The following is a 6,599-nucleotide window of genomic DNA, read 5'->3' as shown; positions in this document are numbered from 1 at the left end:
GAAAGAAATGAAAATGAAAAAAAAAATAAATTACTGTATTCAAAACAATAAAACCCGCACACGATAAAAAGTAGGGAAACCAGATATTACTGATATACATCTGTTTTCTTTGGGTGGTACTGGTAACGCTGATAACTCCGAAATATCCTGTTCAAATAAGCCTGATTCACATGGCTTAGAGCAGGACGGGAGCTGTGAAACACACTCTATGGATTTAGATACTTATGGTGGCAGAACTGTTTTTGTTTCTGGGGCTTTGATTTTTCACATTGCTCCATGCTGTTACATTATTTTGTAAAAATCGTGACAGGACTGATAGGACAGAAAGAGGGCAACTGAACCTTAGAATAAATAAACCTACCAAAAAAAAGAAAGAAATAATTTTTAGAATGAGTGGCATTCATTTTTAATGCACGGCCAGGCAAATTTTAAAAGTGGAACAAATCTCTCTCTAAAAAACACACACACACTTTCCATGCCCGTGACATCAACTGTAATCAAACCGCAAACATGCATCATTCAGCGTACTGCTCAGGAACAGATATAAATCTGTAGTGTTGACATCTTCACTCTAGCATTTCAGCGTACTGAAGAAAAAAAATGATGACAGAGGAATCAAAACAAATTGATGTGCTCCTAATCTGCATATTGATTGGGAACTTCATCAGGCATCTCTAATGAGCACACAAAAAACAGACCTTGAAGACGAGATTAGTAATTATGATGAAGTTGCCATTCAGAATGATATGCAGCTCTTCAAATCAAGATCCCCATACATTTAAACATAATAAATTATGATGTTTCTCCTTCAGATCTACAAGAGAGACCGCTCGCTGCAGATGTTTATGAGGTGGATGTTTTGAAGCTAATTTTAACTTTAGCAAGTCATGTTTCTAACTAGACTAGTTAGAGGACAGAGATCCTGTATGTAAGTAAAGGATATTATTTATTGATGTGCAGGAGATTGACTAAGCTAACCAAAGCATGTAGGCAACAGTTGAAACAGGAATCCAGATGCTTGGCGATAGAAAAAACGATCATCTCAAATCAGAAGGTTTTTCTGCTCAACTGTCTCGGATTTGCACAAAGATTTTTATGGTCCAACATATTTAATGATTGCTGAGCCTCACAGCAAGAAGGTCCTGAGTTCAATTCGACCATCAGGTGAGGGTCTTTCTGTGTGGCGTTTGCATGTTCTCCCCGGGTACTCCAGCTTCCTCCCACAGTCCAAAGACATGCAGTTAGTGGGGATAGGTTAAATGGAAACGCTAAATTGCACATGGGTGTAAATGTGAGAGTGAATGGTTGTCTCTGTCTATGTGTTAGCCCTGCGACAGACTGACCTGTCCAGGGTGTACCCTGCCTCTCGCCCTAAGACAGCTGGGATAAGCTTCAGCGCCCCGCGTGATCCTGAAAAGGATAGGTGGATGGATGGATATCAAATAGTTTTCAAGATGTTTTGTTTGAAAAATGGCCTGTACACCCACTTTCAGGCTTTATTTTGTCTTGCACGTTGAATCTGAGGCAGTGTTTGAACACAAATATCAAAAACTAAAAAAGATAAAAACCTCAAATTTTCAGGTTTTTCTTACCATCAACATGAATCAGGTTCTGTAATTTGAGACAGAGACATCCAGAAATATCTGAATGTTGATTAGTTAAAATACAAAGTAAACATCCAGCACTCCTGCTATATTTGCCCCCACAAAATTTCTACTGAAAACTTCTATTACAAAAAAACTAAACATTGCAAAAGATCACTGGTGGTAAATATCATATTGTTAAATTTCACTGCAAAATAAAGCATGAGTAGTATTTGATATATACAAAACTTAAATTTCACAGCAATCTTTCTACAAGTCCAAACTTTGGACCATAGAATTTTTATGCAAATAAGACGTGTTTAGTAGAGTTAGGGGCGGCTGATGGACACTTCAGATCAAACTTTCTACAAAAGGACGAGATGAAGGTGGAAAAGAAGATGACTGCATGGTTGAAAATCAAAATGTCAATAGGAATGAAGTTTCAAGAACCAGAGTGGTAAGGTCTTCAGACTAGAACCTTAGTCAACTTAAATTTAAAGTCAGCATGAAGCTACCACCTTCTTATCGCTATGGTGAATAGTTTTGATCTGTTTGTGATCCAAAAACGTCACCCTTGCCAGAGGCAAGAATATGAGTTTCACGTCAATCTGTTGAACTTATCCTCCAGGGTCCAACGATGTGTGTACAGTATTTCATGGTCATTAATGACATGCTTGTTAGGCTTTTTCACTTCAGAGAGAAGCAGTGTTCTGAGCCCACATACATTGCCATCTCTAGAGCTGGTTAAAAACAGTGCCAAAATATCCCCATTGCATCATAAAGTCAACAAAGAGAATAAAGTAAAAAACAAAACAAACTCTGACTACCCATTTTGACAAATCCCTCGTCTCTGGGGTATTCTGCCTGACAGATTGTGCTATTTTTTTTGAGAATTACAGGATTTCATCAATGCAGTGTTTGTTTAGTGTGGCCTCAGTTCCCCCGTGAGTTGTAATCCCATACCTATGAAAGCATTCTTCTCTTCCTTGGGCATATGTGTCCCCTGGTGTCCCCAAGTCAACCACGACTGCAGCAAAGCAATTAAGTGCTGCTCTGGAGTCCCATCCCACTTGACTCTTAGCCAGCATTTTCACTTAGCACGCTGTCTCCCTCTCCAACCAAAAAAGTTTCAGCGTTAAAGCATTCTGCTTACACTTGACAATCAAGCCTCTTACAGCACCGAGGGGGGCCACCAGTGCCATGACATCCTGATAATAACCTGTGTTGTCCAGCCTCACAACATGAATGACCACCACATATTTAAATGCTCAGCTTCAGTCTGTTTCCTGAAATTGCCACTGACTGCATTTAACAACATGCAATGACAGCGTATAGCGTAAAGAACAAAATACAAATAAAAATCCATAACAAATGAAAAAGTCGTGGTAATTGGACAATGACTGTTTTCTGCAGTTACAACCAGTAATATGAAGAGATGGATCTTTGTCACCAGCTACATTTTGTAAGTGCTGCTGAGCTGTGTTTATCCTCGTGGATAATGATGACATCATAGTCTAGCATATATGCAGCTCTCCAATTTTTGTCACTTTTTCAGTGAAGTGTTTGATTACTTGAAGTCTGAACAAGATGAGGAGCTGCACTTGATACAATGAATGCATACAGCTCTTGGTTTCTTCCTTCTTTTGTTGTTTAAGAAATTGAAGACTACTCTGTCCTTGCTTTTTAAGTATGACTATAAAGACAGGTGACAATTGAATGGAAATTCCAATAGAATAAGGTGTTGGGTCACTTTGTGCTGTGAAAACAGCTTCAATGTGCTGCTCTTCTTCTTCTTCGTCTTCATCTTCGTCTTCGTCTTCTTCTCCTCCTCCTCCTCACCCTAGCAACCTCCTCTGTTACACCAGCCCTGTGAATGTAATCCTTCATTACATCCATGAATCTTCACTGTGGTCTTCCTCTTTTCCTCATTCCTGGAAGCTCAAACTCCCAGCAAAAATCTCAGCATCCTAAGCTCCTAAAGTCTGTTGAATACTACTGAAAAAGCCATACTGCAGCCATACCACACATCATTCACATAATGTTTATGCTTGTCAAACCATTCAGTGACGCCTCATGCACTATGGATGTTACTTCGGTAGCACATATACTAAAATTGGAACGATACAGAGAAGATTAGCATGGCCCCTGCGCAAGGATGACACGCAAATTCGTGAAGGGTTCACACCGATCAGAATGTGCTGGGTATCCGGAACAGCTTTGTATTACTGTGATCTTTCCATGTCAGAGGGTGTGTTTACCCACACCACGCCAGCAAAGCACCCTTAAAAACGAGGCACCTACTTTTACCACTATAGGGGTGAAGGTTTCAGCCCTGCATGTCTTCAGGCCTATTAGATAACAGAATTAGATTGGAATTGGTTTCAGAGTCTTTTTGAGTTAGAAGTCCTTTTTAAAACCATTTTGTGAAGAAATAAAATTAAATAAACATCCATTATCAGTTCATAGGCTTTTTGTATCTTTTTAATCTTTATCTGCTGTGTACTGAGCGGTTTCCTTTAAAGCTGTTTATCGTCCATCATTTGATGCTTTCATCCGTTTCTTGCTCATTAGCAGTACATCCTGGTTTATGTTATACAAGACGTGTTTTATGTTTGTCTCAGTGCAAAAATCGGCAGCTACATTAAAGCCCTTTGGCTCAGCTCTTTAGCTGATCTGTACTGGTGGCGTGTTAACCTCAGACTGCCAAACAAACACTTCAGATGTGTGCGGATATTGAAAGGAGCAGAGACACTGCAACTTCTGCAATTTGTTCAGACATGCACAAAGAATTTTTTATGCTTATTATATGCCTGTGGATGGAATGCTAATTTCACAGACAGAGGTAGAAGAGGCAAAGGTGACCACAGCTAAACACTGCTATAATTAAACATATCAGGGGTGGCTGAATGGCACTTAGTGTAAAAAGCTGGGAGTGATGACAGTGTATTGTATGCATTTTACTGTATCCTAACAAATGCGTTCATATTTAACTTAAAATGTGATTTTTATCTGCGTTCTTGAGGACTATGAATATTAGATTAAGAGTAAAATGTAAGAGAAACGTGATATATTTCTGTCCAAAGTCTGCAAAATCTATCTGCCTGCAACTTTAAAATATGATGCTTGCTGTTTAATCCATGCAAAGATTTTACCGAGATCACATTTGAGAGTTGGTTAGGGCCCAGCCAGTGAGAGAATGGTAAATGGACTGGTACTTTTCTACACTAATGGAGCACTCAAAGCACCTTTTTATTACAAACCTCATTCACCTGATCACACACACACACATACACACACATTCATACAAGTGTTTTTTTCTATACTTCAGAACACTATCTAACATTCGTGCTTACACTCATGGGGGACGCATGGGGAGCAACTCTGGGTTCAGTATGTTGCCCATGGATGCATTCGTATGCAGACTGGAGTGCTGTGCGATTTGGGTATTGATCTGATACCAAGTAAATGCAAGGCCAGTATTTCAGGTAGTAATACTTTTAACTTTTAAAGCTTTTTAAAGCAGATAATTTAGAGGAAACCAGTATGTCATGACTTATGGGATAAATCATCATCAAAGTGCAGATTCTGAACACATTTAAATGACCACTAAATCAATGTGATTATTACTTTCCTCAGTAATTAGATAAAACAACAGCTTTCAGCTTTGCATGTAGCGTTTGCAGGTCTCCAAACTTTTTTTGAAACCTGAAATGTAAATGCACCTGCCTCTAAAGCACTTTGGGTCAGCCTCTGTTGTTTTCTGTAAGCTATAAATAAATAAACGGTGATTATTATTTATTTCCCTGAGATCTTTGAGAGAAGAAATACACTTGTCACATATTATTAAATCTTGTAGATGCCTGAACTGTAAAGAAATAACTGCAAACTGCCCATAATTCATTCAAGACATCATCATGCTTGGAAAAATGTGGATGCTATGAAAGAAAACAGCTGTACAAGACCATGCCCTCCAGCTAAATAAAGAGAATCTCTCCATTTTCAGTCTTTTAGTCTTGAATACGGGCGATCGTGGCTGAAGAGTTGGCAGTTCGTCTTGTAATCGGAAGGTTGCCGGTTGGAGCCCTGGTTCCGACAGTCTCGGTTGTTGTGTCCTTGGGCAAGACACTTCCCCCGTTGCCTACTGGTGGTGGTCAGAGGCCCCGGTGGCGCCAGTGTCCGGCAGCCTTGCCTCTGTCAGTGCGCCCCAGGGCAGCTGTGGTTACAATGTAGCTTGCCATCACCAGTGTGTGAATGGGTGGATGACTGAATGTAGTGTAAAGCGCTTTGGGACTAGTAAAGCGCTATACAAATACAGGCTCATTTACCATTCAATATTATTATCATCATCATCACACTAACACTAAGCTAGAGATACCCATGCATAACTAGATGTGTTTATTTTTTGCCTCAGTTTATCGGTACTCCTGATTTGAGAAGAAACTTGAAGAAATACAAGTTTGACAGGAAGGGAGAAGAAATGCACTTAAAGGTTACCTGCTAGAACAACTGTCCATCCAATTCAGGAGAATGGACGGTTTTATTCAGAGATAATCCTTTTACCATGGCAACAACTGTGCTCTGTAGCCTAAGGCCAGCTCACTGATTTGGCTTCCCAGTGCCAATATAGTGGGCAGCCAGTCATTGCTTGGGCAGAAATAACTGTCACTGCATCACCACTCAATAGCTCTCTCAGCCCACACTCATTTCCTGCTTTTCACATTTGTAAAATGTTTTACCGGCACTTGGCAACTGTCAATGGCATTTAAATTCCATGATAGCTGCCCACTCAAAATAAATGAAGACATATCAGAATAATCTACTGCCGTGACACGCTGTGATTCATCTACCAGATTAGCATCTATTTTTAATGGGTGCCGTTTTAAAATCAATTTTTATTTTAGACAAACTGCCATGGTAATATTGTACGATCCCTGGCTTTGTGGTTTTGGCCAGCATTACTTAGTCTTGAGGGACAATTGGATTATGAATCATAGCTCATCCAGTTTTGTCAAAAAG

At 39.7% G+C, this 6,599-nt stretch overlaps 1 non-coding gene across 1 annotated transcript; it reads left to right on the top strand.

The window, feature by feature from the left end:
* The first annotated feature begins 3,668 nt into the window (after positions 1-3,668).
* LOC111501233 (U6 spliceosomal RNA) lies at positions 3,669-3,773 on the top strand. Its single transcript, XR_002721436.1, has one exon. It is a non-coding gene; the product is annotated as a U6 spliceosomal RNA (small nuclear RNA).
* The last annotated feature ends 2,826 nt before the right edge of the window (positions 3,774-6,599 follow it).

The sequence above is a fragment of the Maylandia zebra genome, linkage group LG20 (genome assembly GCF_041146795.1).
Source record: "Maylandia zebra isolate NMK-2024a linkage group LG20, Mzebra_GT3a, whole genome shotgun sequence".
NCBI classification, from domain to species: domain Eukaryota; kingdom Metazoa; phylum Chordata; class Actinopteri; order Cichliformes; family Cichlidae; genus Maylandia; species Maylandia zebra.
The sequence above is the reverse complement of the archived record's forward strand: the minus strand, read 5'-3'. Positions and strand labels throughout refer to the sequence as shown.